The sequence below is a fragment of the Oryctolagus cuniculus genome, chromosome 6, assembly GCF_051225735.1.
Source record: "Oryctolagus cuniculus isolate XC-2025 breed Fujian yellow rabbit chromosome 6, ASM5122573v1, whole genome shotgun sequence".
Lineage (NCBI taxonomy): Eukaryota > Metazoa > Chordata > Mammalia > Lagomorpha > Leporidae > Oryctolagus > Oryctolagus cuniculus.
The window spans coordinates 97,490,625-97,506,833 of record NC_142872.1 but is presented as its reverse complement, the minus strand read 5'-3'; the positions used below and the strand labels follow the sequence as shown (position 1 = coordinate 97,506,833).

Below are 16,209 nucleotides of genomic sequence, written 5' to 3'. Positions count from 1 at the left end.
AGTGCACCCAGACAATTTACTGGTTAAGGTGATGTACAGGAATCTTGCCAATATTGAATTTCAAGTGACAGAGGAAAAATCAGTATAAGAGGGAATTCAATATGCATGGGAAACCATTTGTTCGCTCTGCTTCTTTGATCCCTGCCAAGGCGCAAGAAAGCAAAGCAAAGCTCCTGAAAAGCAAGGGAATGTTCTTATACACAGTTGCAGAATGCTGAGGTCTCACAGGGGCTCAGAGTGAGGCTATGAAAAGCTAAATGGTGGGCCATCTTCCTGGAAAATGCAGGAAATTTGGGTCCCCTTATATGCTGTGTGACTCTGAGGTTTGCCTTAGCTTACATGTTGGTGCCTGCATTTTTGCTGAGTGAACAATTTGCAAAATCTGTAGGCCATACTTGCTCATTTTCACAGATGCATTGTGGACTCTGGAGAAATTTGCAATTTGTTCAGCTCAAAAATAAACTATTTCAGTGAAACAATTTTAACCAACTTTTTTGGAAACATTTGTCAGCAAAACAAATATTTGTATCTAAAATAGCCAGGCTATTAAGATGTGAGAAAACAAAACAGATGTTTGTTTTGGGTTGTTGGGTTTGTTTGTCTGTGTGGCATTTGTTTTCTTTTTCCCTTTTTCCACAGAGGATGTATAGTGTTAACCTTACAAAATTCCTGGAAATAAAATCCACTCTGTTTTATCTTGTAAGGAATGTAACAAAAGCGAGTTTCTTTACCTGTGAATTTTAGACTGTTTTTAACAATGAAAAATCAATCTTTCAGCATTTATCCATCGTTAATTTGCCTCAATTTTTGATTAGTTGACCAGAACATTGGATTCTAATACAATCCTTTCTTACACATAACATATGGCATGACATATGATTTCTCTACAAATAATAAAAATAAGAAATCACATGTTATTGAACTACCTTATTTAGTTTACTAATCATCCAAATAATTATTTTGTCTTCTTTTGTAACAGTTCTTATTTGAAATGTTTTTTTAAATGTGTATTGATTTATATTTATTTGGAAGATACAGAGACAGAGAAACAGAAACTGCAAAGTGTTAAACATCCTATGAGACCAACAAAAATCAATGTGATAAATTCCCTGGTGAAGTTGGAAGGCACTGGCATTCATGGGTCCAACTGTTTTAATTAGGGATGGTTAGGAAGAGGGCATTTAAATTAATCTGTGTTTGCCATCTCTCCAGTTCATTGAATTGAGATTGCATGGATTAGTAAATGCGTTTTGGATTAGGTGTTATATAAAGGAAAGATGGATGAATAAATTGCTACAATTTTATTCCTAGCTTGATATAAAACATTTTTTAAATGTAATGAATGTTTTATAACTCACTGAGTGGTAATAATACATGAGCATAAGGCGAAATAAAAAGGCACAGAATAATCTAGAGAAAAGAGTAAAGCTCCCTTTGTGTGAAAGTTTCTTGGTTTCTTGGAGCAATTCCTGGATATCCTTCCAAGGATATACTTTGTTTATGTAAACATACTCAGAGCACCTAACTTGCCCCTGGCCACATTTTTTCTTTCTTTTCAGTTCAAATATGTGGACCTTCCTTTCTTTTCAGAAAACAGATACAATGCATGCTATTCTGCATCCTTTTTTTTTTTTTTTCACTGAAAAACATACAGAGAAAAAATGTCAGAGTATTTTTGTTATGGGTTAGATATGCGCATGTAATAGCAGCTCCTGTATTTTGAGCACTTGGTAGAACCAGGCATTGTTCTAAGCAATGTTCATGCACTTAACTTAGTTCCTTCCTTCCCTGAACCCTGAGATACACAGTGTTGTCATTATTCCCATTTTTGCGAACAGAAAAGCTAAGGAGAAGTCAGTGACAATATTCGGATTTAACTTCTGGAAGCTTGGCTTCAAACTTGAGTGCGGCATGCCACTTCCCCCAGTCTCTGTGTCTGAGGTTTCCCAGGAGCAGAAAAATGACAATGTGTGAGAAGAATCCCGAATGGTAGTAGCAATGTGACGTTCGTTTTCTTTAGTCACTCGCAGCGCTCAGCGAAGGCGTGTGTGTGTAGTACGAGGTATTCCCTTGGGTGAGTGTTACGGGTTTGCAGGAGCTCTATTTCCTGATGAAACAATGTGGGCCTGAAATTCTAGGGAAGAGGTACCTAGTTTATTTTAGGTTACCTGTAGTGTAAATGTTCCCTGGATGATAACATCATTCTGTAGAGAGCTGGGCTAATTCAATACCGATTGCACACTTTCTTCTACTTTCCTGAATCTCTTCTAGCCCTTTTCTTCATTCATCCTATTTAATAATCACCTCTCATGGGCCTGCCTGTGTCATTTCCCTCCCCACCCCGGTCCTCAGTCTCCATTGCTCTCCTTCCTTTTCCTTCTTCTGCAGTGTGATGCATGGTAGATGAGCCCTAAGTGTGGGGATAATGGTGTCCTTCCCTCCAGGAAAAGGGAAGCCATGTGCTTTTCAGTACAAGTGGGCACCTTAACCCAGTACAGTCAGTCACCCCATGCTTTTGGAAATATTTATTCATTTAATGTGCATTTAACTATTTAATATTTACTAATGTTCCTCTTCATAAAATTAAATTGCACTTCCTTTAGTACCATTACTTAAGATAAATTTTGCTGGTTTTCACTCTTGGGCCACTGCTGATATTTAAGAATATGATCTCCTACTATTTTACATGTCTGTGTGATGTTGTCTGTGTTACTGGGGAACTTGGTGATCATGGATTGATTTGGAAGTCAGGTTTGCCATTATTTCTGTGAGAAAAGAGCATCTAAGATTCAAACAATGGACTTAGAAATATTGAGAACATAGGCTGTTTTATAAATTGTAATTTTACCTTTACCGTGAACAACTCCCTTGCATCTATAAATCCACTTCAGTAGCTTCACCACGAAGCAGTTGGGTCATAGGAAAGCTATGTGACCTTGTAGTGACCTTGTAGTAACCTTGTAGTAGTGACCGTGTAGATTCTTTCCCCAAAGACCATCACTTTACTGAATATGACTAAAGAATCCTGAAAGATAAAATTTCCCAGAACAGTACAGCCCATCATTGTTGGCATCTCTTGATTGCACACTGCAGTGGCAGCCTTGGGAGACAGACACATGTGCTGGGACCTTGTCCACCCTTCCTTGGCAACACAACAGTCTCCGGAAGATGGAGAGACATTTTTGTCCCTTAATGTGTTCCACAGTAGACTCAGAACACAAGTTAGCATTGTTAAGTTATCAGAGTTTCTTCTCCTCATCTGAAATGTTAGGGACCAGAAATTCAGAGATATTTTTGGATTTTGGAGTATTGGCGTATATGTAATGAGATACCTTGGAACACCAGTACCTGTAGCCTGAGGCTAATTTTGTATATTTTTAGTGCATCTCTGTCTTGCCTTTAACCCATCAGGTGAGGTCAGGTGCAGAGTTTCACACATGTGGCTTCCTGCTTGCTCTCAGAAAGTTTTGGATTATGGAGCATTTTGGACTTCTGGATTAGAGATGCTCAACCTGTACTGTTCTGATATTTGGGATGACTGTGGCGATGAGATGATGTGAGTGGCCAGCAAAGTGACTGACATACAACAGGCCCTCAAATGTCCATTTCTGCCATTCAGGCATTCAGTAGATGTTTGTAAACGCTTGCTGCCTCCTAGGCACTGTGATCAGTGACAAGTCACCGCCCCTTGCCTCAGAGAGCTGATGAGTTCCTCCCTCTTGAAGTTCATGGCTGTTGTGCTACAGCGTGGCTCACTAGTTTCCTTCCCTAGGAGGACTTTGGAGGCTTTAACCAGGAGGGATGATAGAAATTTCTGTGAGGTTATCCACAGAGCACAGGCAAGCAGACAATGGCTGTTCTGCAGGGATGATGAAGTTCCCTTAATTTAGTTCCTAGACCTTGGCTGAGGACTTAATTTACCCAGGGGACTTCAGACTTCAGTTAGTGATGGTGTGAAGGAGGCAAAGTGGTTTTAGAATCCAGATAAAGCCTTTTTCTAAATTAATTCTGTTAATGTTAATTGGTCTCAGACTGCTGGTTAACCCTATAAAGCTAGTTCACAAGTTCACCTTGCTTTTTTTTTTTTTTTTTTTTTTTTTTTTTGACAGGCAGAGTTAATGAGAGAGAGAGACAGAGAGAAAGGTCTTCCTTTTCCATTGGTTCACCCCCCAGATGGCCACTACGGCTGGCGTGCTGAGCCCATCCAAAGCCAGGAGCCAGGTGCTTCCTCCTGGTCTCCCATGCGGGTGCAGGGCCCAAGCACTTGGGCCATCCTCCACTGCCTTCCTGGGCCACAGCAGAGAGCTGGACTGGAAGAGGAGCAATTGGGACAGAACCGATGCCCCAACTGGGACTAGAACCCAGAGGGCCAGCGCTGTAGGCAGAGGATTAGCCTAGTGAGTCACGGCGCCAGCCAGCCTTTAGTTTTTGTTTGAAGGTCCTATGGCTGATAAGTTCAAGTTTTCGGGGTCCAACATCAGGAAGGTGTGGAAAAGTGGAACTAAAAGATATGTTTATTTTGGAGGAAAAAGAATCTAAAACATGCATTAAAAGGATCCGCATTAAAAGGATCCTCAAAAAGTTCATGGAAAATGCATATTATGAAGTTACATGGGTTTTCAAATGTTTTACACCAAAATAAACATCTTTTAATTCCATTTTTGCATTAAATCTCATATCCACTGGGGTCTAAAATAATATAATGTGTATGTACAATATAGCATAATTCAAGGCCTTGCTGAAGTACTTTGTTTTGCCAGTATCTGATAAAATGGCTTTCCCACCATGAAAATATCACAGTTACACTGTCACGTGTGAATTTGAAGGTTTGATGGCCCATTACATGGTCGGTCTATGTGGACAACCATATGTGCAGCCAAACCTAATAATAATGAGATTGTTGAAATCCTGTGCTAAAAGGGGAAACACGGTGCCTGGGAACAGAGATTTATTATGCAAAATGTTTGGAGAAAAAAATAATGAAGGAGGTGATATTTACTTTCCCATTGAAAATATGAATGAGTAAGAGATAGAGAATGAGGAGAAGACATTAATTCAAGGTTGGAGAAATGGACCATTTTAAATGGGATCAGTGACAGGGTTCCAATTTCCTCAGGACACACTTAAATTATATTTAATTTGCATTAAAGGATAAAGGTACTTTTGAATTGGTAGGTCACTTTACAAATTAGTAGGTCATCTTTACAAATAATGTAGGTGACCCCAGAGAGGTGACTTTAAAAAATTCACTTAACATGATAACACAAGCATGTTTGCACACCATGTTTTAAGATGCCTTATTTGATGTACTCCTCGCAATGGTGATGCCCCCATTTTACTGTTGAGGACACAGAGGACCAGATAATTGTGTAAGTTAGAAATTATCTAAGCCTGTTCTGGAATGTATGCAGACCCTGATGCCTTTGGTTTGTAGGTTATGCTGTCTACTAAGGTGAATTTTGAACTATTTTTTGTGTTTGTCCTGTGCATATTAGTGAGTATGTTCAGATGGACCAAAATTTGTAAGACCCACCCCTTCTGCTGGGGGATTGTTTCTCAAGCCATGAAAGGAAGGGAGCTCATGTTTGTAGAGGCAGAAAGTTCCCAATCCAAGCAACCAAGTGTTGGGCCTGGGCAGCCACTCTCCTTCTGCCCAAAATCTCCAGGAGAAGGTAGCAGTCGTTTGTCCCTGGGCAAAGTGCCCATCAGAGGCTGCACAACCCACCTCTGTCCTCATCATCCCCAAGCGAAGCTTCTGACTCAGAGAAGCAGTGCTGTCTCTGGAGCAAATCAAGTGTGGATGGTGAGTGAGACAGGTGGAAGCAGGCCTGGTTCAAGTCCTGGTTGTGGGCTGTGCATGCTTGCTGGGAGTCCTTAGTTTTATTGACTTCAGTCCTCCGTCTGTTAAAACTTGAACAGGAATACATCTCTGAACGGATCCAGGTTAAGGATGAACTCCAAGCCTAGAGTAATCCTTCATCTCTGTCTCTCAGCATTTCTCAGTGTGGGCGTACGTCTCACTTTTCTGTGAGTGTGAATGGGTAAGGTCTCTTTGTAGCTCTACACTGGCTGAATCAATTGAATCCAGAGGATGAAATACAAGCCAAGTGTGTCTGAATGTACTGTGATAAGTATTTCCATGCGATACACTGCTCAGAGTAGTTAGGTGGACCTCCCCATGGGGCATTAGTGATGGGCAGGTGCATTCTGCTATGTGAGCCAAGGGTGTTTCTCAAGCCAGGGTGTACAAATAACACATGTGTATTGAGTTTCTGATGTGTTCCAGGCATTTTCTGGGACAGGAAGGATTTGGCAGTGAACAAAATAAAATCTCTGCCCTCAAGGATCTTCCCTTCTACTGGAGGGCACAGGTGACAAGCAAATAGAAAGTTCCTACATGCACCTGATGTCGAAAGTGCCTGGGATCATTAAAATCCAGGTGAGGAGAGGAGAGATTAGGTTGGTGACAGCTATTCCTGGGGAGCTATGTGGCAGGTGACACTTCAGCACAGACTTGAAGTTGGAGAGGAGAGAGCCACCTTGTTATCTGGGAAAGAGCATCCTGGGCAAAGCAAAGAGTGATTCCCAGGGCCTGCCTGTGGCACTGTGTTGAGTGGATTCAGCAGGTGCCTAGAAAGCCAGTGTGTGGTTGGAACCAGTTGGGAGAGGAGAGCAGTAGGCGTGAGGTTAGGGATGCTTAGAGGCCTGGTTAATTTTAAAAGGGATTTGGATTCCATTTTGAGTGAGATGAGAAGTATTAAGCAGAAGAGTGGCATGGCTTCATTACACTTGCAAATAATCCCTCTGGTTGTAGCAGTTACTAGGAATAAGGCAAATAAGGGGAATAAGGAAGCCAGCTAAGAGATGACCCCAGTGCCCATGTGACAGATATGGTGACCTGGCATAGGTGGTGGAGGTGGAGGCAGTGGACGTTGTCTGATTTTGGAGTTATCAGGAAGGAGAACACCAGGATTTGTCAACAGATTGAATGTGAGGGCAACGAGAGGAATCCCAGATGCCCCCAAGGTTTTTTGGCCAAACGCCTAGAAAAATGCATTTTCCATTTATTGAGTTTGGAGATACTGCAAGATTCGAAGGGATGAGGACACTTCTGTTTAGCACATGTAAATTTTGAGATGCCTATTAGAAATGTAAGAGAACATAGAAAGTTGTTGGACAAGCCTGTTTTTAAGATAGTTCTGTGCCTAACTTTGTCAGTCATCAGCATCCAGATACCGTTTAAGGTCATGTGTATGGATGAGTTGACCAGGGGCATAGGTGTACATACAGAAGGGGAGATTAACAAGTGCTGAGCCCATGAAGGAGACCTGGTAGGTGGGATCAGTGGGTAGGAGGAGAACTTTGAATGGGCCTCAAAGAGGCCCTCAAAGAGGCTAAGGAGAGTGAGCACTGTCACTGTGTTCAAGTGACAGGAGGTATGTGGTACAGGCAGAAGGTTGAGGAAGATGGTGATTCAGACTTGGCTTTTGCAGGCAGCACCAATGGTCGTTTTGACAAAAGGGAGTTGGAGAAAATAGTGTGGTTATGGTATGTTCAAGAAAGAATTAGAGAAGAAATATAGATCACATGTAGGCACAATTCTTTCAATTAAAAAAATTAAATGTTTATTGATTTTCACCTGCCTGTAAGCAAAATGACAGAGAGATAGAGAGATGGAGATGGAGCTGGAGATAGATAGAGATCTTCCTTCCACTGGTTTGCTGCCCAAATGGCCACCAACAGCCGGGTCTGGGCCATGCCAAAACCAGGAGCCAGGAACTGCATCTAGGTCTTCCATATTAGCGGCAGGGTCTCAAGCCATTGGGCCATCATCTGCTGCTTCCTAAACACATTAGCAGGGAGCTAGATCAGAAGTAGAGCAGCTGGGATTCGAACCAGTACTCCAGTATGTGAAGCAGGCATCTTAAGAGGAGGCGTGACTCCTGCACCACAATGCCCTCTCTTCTTTCAGTGACTTTTGCTGCATATATAACAAAATAGTAGAGAAATGGAGAAGAACCCAGAGGAAGATGCAGGGGATATTTTTTAGGGAAGGAATGCTGACTGGAGTAGGTGAGAGGGAGCTGGGATCCCGTGCCCAGAGGAAGGCCTTCAGAGCATAAAGCTTTCATCCATCCCAACAAGAGGGAAGGCTGACTGCATGTGAAAAGTACTGGTAGGTGGTTAATTCCATTTGCTTGGAGATTAAAAAGAAGCCAAGTTTCTTGTTTGTGGCTGTGAAGTATATTTGGCTACGAGAGAGTGACATACTGACTCGTGCTATTGTTTGTGAGATCCTGGTGTGTGATAAATGCTGGCAGCACTGAGATTCTATGAATGCAGGAGCTGTCATCTTGCTCAGGCAGATCCCCAGTGCTAAGTAAGTTGTCTGGCACACAGTGGGTGTTCTCTGTGTCCAAAGAAGCCAAGCTTAGTGCTTGCTTCCCTGGCTCAGGAATTTGATTGTGGGAACCACAGCCAGGACTGTCTACATAATTGGTGGGCTTCTTGTTCAAATATAAAGAGTTCCAAGACAACACAACACAGTAGTAAACTCAGTGCAGGTCCCCTCTGAACCCAGGGCCTTGTCCATCTGCATAGGCTGCACATCCATGAAGCTGGCCCTGGCTGCAGTTTCTGCTTAAATCTGATCAAACAAGTGGAGGCAAAGTCACAGTCAAATAGTCAGCATGCCAGGGGCAGTGGCCAGACATACAGCTCCCAGAGAAAGAAGCATTACATATTGACCTCTCTTTTAAGACATTTAAGAAAGATCGAGTCCAAACAGAAGTCGCCGTTTCCACAGATTAGTAGACACAGGCATAAGAATATTCTAAGAAAACAAGCAGGAAAATAGATCTGAGATGTGTAGAAATCTTTAAGACCAACAGGCCAACTAGTAGTGTCCCTTGAGTCAGAATGCCACAAATTCCAACTGCAGGAAGGGAAGGGTGGCCGACCGATGGACAGAAAGAACCTCGGTAGTGTCTATGATGGATGGAGTCCATGGCCTGTGAAGAGGTGGCACTGAGGACCATTAAAGAAAACAAAGACCTCTCCATTCCTTTCCCCAAACTGGAGTAGTGAAATCTAGATCGAGTGCAAAAAAAGAATGACCTATTTGTAGCTGCTTTAAATCGATTTGTTTTGAAGACTGTGTCAGCAAAATAATATTACATAAAGAGCTATTCAAGAAGCTTTCTCCCACTGGTCCCCCTTTATTGGGGAAAACAAAAGCAAGTTTGTTGACTTAACGTGTGCCTGTGCATGCCTTCTCTGTTGTGAGCATTCGGTTGCTATGCTCTTGTATTCTGTCACATGAGAAGTCAAGTGTGGAGTTTAGACCAGCACTGGAGTTTCAGTAGAATTTGGAGGATGATCAAAATTTCAGTTTTTGACCTGAGGAACTCTGACAATAGAGGTTGAATCAGACGCCCTCCCATCCCATCTGCTTAGCAACCATGAAGAATGGGCCTTACAAAATGTTGTCTAGAACACTAGAGGTGGACCTGGGTAGAAACACATGTCAGAATCACCTGCTTGGGGTCATTTTAAGTCAGGGAAAAATTGAAGTGTTCAGTCTGAAAACCTACCTGCCCCTTTTGCATTTGACTTTCCACCTGCGTTTCCTGTGGAGGGAACAGCATGGTTTGACAGTGGCAGGGCCTTGGAATTTGTCTTTATTGAGAAACAGAGCCTCACTCAGCATCTGGTGTCCCTGCTGTGCTTGGCTGCTCATGTCATTTGTGCTTGTGTCCTCCAGACTCACTAAGCTAAAAAGTCTGGAAAACAAGTGTCCCAGAGGCTCCGGACCTGGGACAGTGCCCATGTTACATCAGTTGCGTTAGACTCGGTGCCGGCATCTGGCCGTTCTGTTAGAAATGAGAGCATCAACCCACACATCTTGTGTATGTCTGGTGCCTTCCCAAAGCCAAGTGGAATCTGTAATCCATCTTGTGTTTCTAGCTGCTGCTGAGACACCAGGACGGAGTAGCTGCATCAGAGAGCATGTGGCTCAGGAAGTCTGTGATATTGGATATCTGACTTTTTATAGGAAAAATTGGCTAACTTCTGCTTTTAGTTACATAGAAACCAAAACAATAAGAACAACAGCAATGATAATGAGAGAATTTAAATTAAGTAATATGGACAACTTGGCTTCCATGTCCCACCTGTGGCCCAATACCCTGCCGGCCACCGGTTAGCTTCTCTGTCTTTGCCTGGCAGTGTGGCTGATTGAGACAAGTCCTAAGGAATTTTGTTGGTGTGTGATTACCACCTTGCCCATCCCTGAAGTAAGACACAGTCACAATTACTTATCTGAAAGTTATCAAGCTCAGCTTCGCAAAACATTTTTCCCTTATATGAAAACTAATTTTAAAAATTATAAAATGGGGCTAGTGTTTAGAATAGAGGCTAAGAGGCTCCTAGGACACCTAAATCCCATATTGGAGAGCCTGAGTTGGTGTCACAGCTGTGCTGCCAATGTCTAACTTCCATGTAATGTGCTCCGTAGGAGGCAGCAGGTGATAGCTCAAGTGGTTGAGTCCCTGCCAGTCATGTGGGAGTCCTGGATTGAGTTTCTGGCTTTCAGCTTTAGCCTGGTCTAGCACTGACCATTCAAGCATTTGGTGAGTGAATTGACTAGCAGATGGGAGATAAATCTCTCTTTCTGTCTTTTTCAAACAAATAAAATAAAAAAAATTTTAAGTATGAACAGAAATGTACTCATTGGACTCAGTCATTTTTATTCTTTTGCCCAGTAGCATCAAGCTTGATGCTTCTGCCTCTTTATGGGGAATATCCAGGGGGTTATGCTTTTCTTGTTGGATTAGGGAGCCCAACCTGACTGCCTTCTTTCTTTCAATCTCCCCGATTTTGGCATTGCATACCATCTGTGATGATGACTTTTTGCACATGCTTATGCTGGTTGTGAAAGTCTCAAAGTTCAGGAGTACCTCACTGTCAGTTGCCGTCTGGCATCTATTTCATGCTCATTTGTATAATTATCCTTTATGCTTTAATTCTTGAGTCTTGAACATGACCATGTCTGCACTTAGAGAAGTGATATATGCTCTGTGATTTTTATCTATGTTCCCTAGAGCCACTCATAGAATATAATTATTGATCACCAGTTTTATGTCACTACATTCAAGTGTTTTTCCTAAGGATTTTTTTTTAAAAAGAAACCTCTGCATATCATTTTGGAAGCAGTATTGTCTTAGCAGACAGACTCAAGGGCTAGCCAGAGACTGTGGCTCCTCTGGCTTCTATCCAATGTCACAGTACATGCGGTGAGAGCTTCCTCTCAGCCAGAGGATCAGTTACTTCATCCCATTTGGGGGGAGTAGTCTTTCACCTCTTGTAGACTTTGAAATGAGTAAGGAGAGTCTTCATCCTCCCAAACTACAGAGAAGGGAGCTGGCAGGAACCCTGTATTTTACTTCCTTTACAACTGCCACTGGCCTGTATAGTCCCAGGGGTGTAAATTTAGATCAGAAATCCCCTGCTACCCTGGGAGTAAATGTGAATGCTTATCCCTAAATCTTCAAGCAGTCAACTAGGCCTTCATGCCGTGCAGCAAGACTCCATAAAGATAAAAAGCTTCTTTGAAGGAAAGCATAATTTAAGGAAATATCAGGCTGGGAAATGTATCTGCAAATATGAAAACTAGGTTAAAATCATTTGTTATAAATCAAGAAAGGATTATAAAAAACTGGCCAAAGAGTTGGATAGTTCACAGAAGGAAATGTAATTTTGAAGCAAATGTATACAAACATCTCCAGTATATGCAAATGAAAATCATGTGTCCCTGTTCTCCATCTGAAAAATGGCAATGGCGTCTTTAAAATGACAACTAGTATACATAAGGTTATGGTAAAAGTGGCACAATTGAAATGAGTGTCATCTTTTCAAAGCTATTTGGTGCTATGTATAGAAAACAGAGATCATGTTGAGGGAGGCATGAAAAGTAAAACTGGGTATGGAGTTTAGATGTTGTAGGCAGTTAATTTGGATGGTTTGAGAACTGGAGTTGCCTTAGGGGTACTAAATGGATTAGTTCTGAAGGTGACTGATCTACTGAAGGGAGAAATCAAAAACTCTTAGGAAGATATGCTAAGTGTTGTACATCCAAGATGACAGAATAATAAAGCTGAATAATCCAGGCCGTGTCCTTCACTTGCTGAACAAGGAGACTGAGAAGTGAAAAGCTGGATGCAGTTTCTGCCAGGCTCACGTAGGAGTTACTAGTTCAGAGGAACTAGAGGAATGAACAGGAAGTAGAGGGACTCTTTTGAGTATATTTCTTTATTTTTCTTTTTAATATTGAAGACTTTATAGACATCTGAAGTATTTACAAATGTGGAGTATTAATGATCTTATTTGGTTTTAATATTCTAGGGTTAAATGTGGAAATATTACTTTTATTTGAGCTTTTAAGATAATTACAGTTATTTCCCATTTGTAATATTTTAACTACCTAGTAGAAATAACTTAATAACCTTCACAAATTTAGTAATGTAAGAGTGGACTTGAGGAACTGTCATTCTTTCCCTCACTGAGTTTTTCATGTCCACTTCGCCTACTTTACACTTAAGTGCTCTAGAAATAAGAAAACGAACACCATGAAATTCTGCTCCCCCAAACCAGGTTCACAGATCTTTGCTCCAAATAATTCTGCCAAATTGTTTGTTGTCTACAGCCAACATAAATATGACAAACATTGTATAACCACATAATAGAGATAAGAGTAATTACAAAGGCAGGGCCAAGATTTAGAGGGAGAATTAACAAAGAATATACTTGGTCTTGATCTTCAGAGGTTAATAGGAATTTCACAAACAGATTAGAGTAGAGGATAAGAGTTAAGAAAAGCATTGTAAGAAAAAGAAAGACCTTGTATAAAGTCGAAAAACAGCATGATGTTTTCAGAGAAGGGAGATAATTAACTTTGTCTATCTGAAGTCAGCTGTGAAGGGAGAGAGTAGTTAGAGATAAGGTCATTGAAGAGTGACTTTTTTTTGTAAGAAAACTAACAACTTACAGTGTATACATGCATAGGTTCATTGTCTCCCACTTATTCATGTTTTGCAGATGATGAAACTGATTCATGCAAGAATAAATAGCTAACAAGGTCATACTCCTATGAAGTCAAGATTCAAAATGTGGCAGTTGAATCCATAGCTTAGTGTCCCCATGACTCGACCATTCTTCCTGTTTTGTACTGAGCTGGGAGTATTAAGGGTAATAGTCATCATAAAATAGTTGAAAGGCTGAGAATGGCAATCCTGGAAATAGCCTATTGAAAGAACTAAGGCAAGAGGTGGTGACAGCCTGACCTTAAACCAAAAATATTTAGGTGTAAAAACTGCAGAACTTAGTCTTGATTTGATGGAGGCACTAAGAAGTTTCTGGATTGGAAAACTGGATAGAAAGTGGCCAAACTGCTAACAGAGAGGGAGGATTCATTTTGGGGCAAGCTTAATTGCATTAACAGGTAGTGAGGTCCATCCAACAGTGAGATACTCAGGTCAAGAGATGAACGGGTAAAGCTTTGGAATTGTGAGCATGCACATTACCATGAAAGCCCTCTTAGAAATACAAACAACTACTGAGACCCTTCAGTAATGCAAGAGGACCATGGAGGAACCTCTACTGTACTGAACTCAAAATACGATCCACCAACTGGCTGCATGCCCACCAGTTATTAATTACCAGTGCAGAACAACAGAAGGGATTTGCTTCAGAGTAATCAACTATGTCACCAACTGCATTGTTTAATTTGGCTTTTTTCAATCTTAGAAGACTTTGATGAAGGAAGAATGGCTCTGATACCAGCTCCTTATCTTATGCTAGGTTAGCGTATTCTGAGTATCACAGATGTAGAGGACACTAACATTGAAGTTTTAGCTTTAATGACTGAGAAGGATTAGTAGGAAACGGAAGAAAGGGAAATCAAGATTTTCTGATGTGTTTAAAGGAGGGAATGTGGTCAGAATAGCCACAGAGAAGTCAAATGAGTTTGAGTACTAAAAGTAAGTACTGAAATTGGCTGTGATAGCGCCATCAGTAACATTTTTGGACTTTTATCCCTGCTTACTCTTCTCTCTTCTCAAATCTATATTGTTGCTCTTCATATCAGGTATCTCTGTGATTTTAATTCTAGAATGCTCTTGGGTTCAGTCTTCATTTTAGTTCTGGCTTAGCTGGTCTGAAGTTAGTCATCACTCTCTCCTTCCTGACATACTCTTTCCTCTGCAATACACTGACTTTGGTTTTCCACCACACACCCCACCCATCTTTCACTGCCCGTCACTTCTATACACACTGCAATTTTTAACTACACTCATTTCTTTGCTTACATATGGGCATCCCTTTCCAATCCAGCCCATATTTCTTCTGTGAACTTCAGGGCAGTCTAGCAGTCTACTGTGCATCCTTACATGAATACCCACGAACTCTTCAAATTTAGTATGTCCAGAGCTGAACCTGAATTCTCACTTACGTTCTTTCCCATAATTCTTTCCTCTTCTTGAGTCCCATACCTCATATTATAATCCATGTCATTGCCAAACAACTGACGTGGGTGCCATCCTTGACTTCTTTCTTGCTTACCCAATTAGTTGTGATTTTATGACCCATGCTCGGGCCACCACCTGCATTCCTCACTGCATTTCCAGATTCCCCTCCTTGCTCATCACTTTTTCTCCATTTTGATTTGTCTGCAGCGGACTGCCAGCCTGGAGCTAGTCATTACTCCCTGGTGGAATTTTTTCCCCCTCTGGCCTCATCTTGTATGTTCTTTTCTGTAGATTCAGGTCACATTGGATTTTTTTTTTCTTTTTTTAAAGAGTGATTTTTAAAAAAGATTTATTTATTTACTTGAGAGGAATAGTTAAAGAGAGATGGAGAGACATAGAGAAAGGTCTTCCATCCGCTGGTTCACTCCTCAGCGGCCACAACAGCTGGAGCTGAGCCAATCCAAAGCCGGGATCCATGAGCTTCTTCTGAGTGTCCCACGTGGGTGCAGGGGCCTAAGCACATGGGCCATCTTCTGCTTTCCCAGGCCATCAGCAGGGGGCTGGATCAGAAGTGGAGCAACCGGGCGCCTCTATGGAGTGCCAGCACTGCAGGTGCATACTTAACCTACTATGCCACAGCACCAGCCCCTATTTTTTTTCTTAAACATGACATGTCTTTCTCTCTGTGTACCTTCATACCTGCTTATGCCCCTGCCTGGAGCATTTCCATTTCCTCCTTAATATGAACTGGTCCTCCATCTTCAGAAATGAATCTGTTATGAGGACTTCCTCTGTGGCCTCCTAGCATTCTGCCTTTGCCATGTCATCACCATTTCCATATCATTTGATAATTTCTCATTTTTGCCCATTAGTCAGTGCCTCCCTCTGAATATTAAGCCCCAATAAGGCAGGAACTATGTATATTTCACACATTGTTATATTTTAAGCTTCTAGTACAGTGCTTAGAACAGTGTGAGGGTAATATCCAACCAGTGTCTGTTAAATGAACTGAATACTTTTTAAAGTATTTTCACATCCATTATCTCAGTGGGGGTAAGGTTGAACAATTTGGAGAGGGTTTTAGTGAAACATGAGCTATGGATGGATTAGAAGATTAATTTATCTGGGTTGTTTTGCACTGGTAAAAGGAAGGAGAAGTTAGAGTAAGGAAAGCTGGTTAGGAGAGTGAAAGCATTGAATTCCACCTCGTAGAACAAAAAGGAAGAGATTTTTCAAACTAGCTTGCATTGTTTTTCATTTCATCTTCTTTCTAACAAGTGGAGGTCTGTAAGGTGTGATGTGGTTTTATTTCAGTATTTAAAGGTGTCAGATTATCCATCTTTTATGGTTTTTTCCCTCCACCTGGAAAAACTTTAGATATGATGATTTTAATATTTTTCTGTATATTTTGCTCAATGAATGTGTTTTCTTTTGGGAGACTCTTCCAGAAGTGAGTGATTCATTTAATTATAGCTTGTCTATTTCCAGAAAAAAAAATGAGATGGAATACATTTTAAAAGATTTAATTGGGTTTTTAAAGCGGGGACAAAAAAAAAAAAAGAATAAGCACTAGGAGAAAATTTAGGCTAAGAAACCTTATGTAAGATAAATTGCTTTAAAACCCTATGTAAGTCAAATTGCAGTAAGGAAAAATAATTGAACTGTCTGAATGCCAAAGCAAAAGGTA

The 16,209-nt window shown here is 41.2% G+C and overlaps 1 protein-coding gene across 46 annotated transcripts in view; it reads left to right on the top strand.

Moving 5' to 3' along the window:
* EYA1 (EYA transcriptional coactivator and phosphatase 1) overlaps nt 1-16,209 on the top strand; it is a 371,713-nt gene that overhangs the window by 278,118 nt on the left and 77,386 nt on the right. The gene's annotated exons all lie outside the window — the stretch shown is intronic.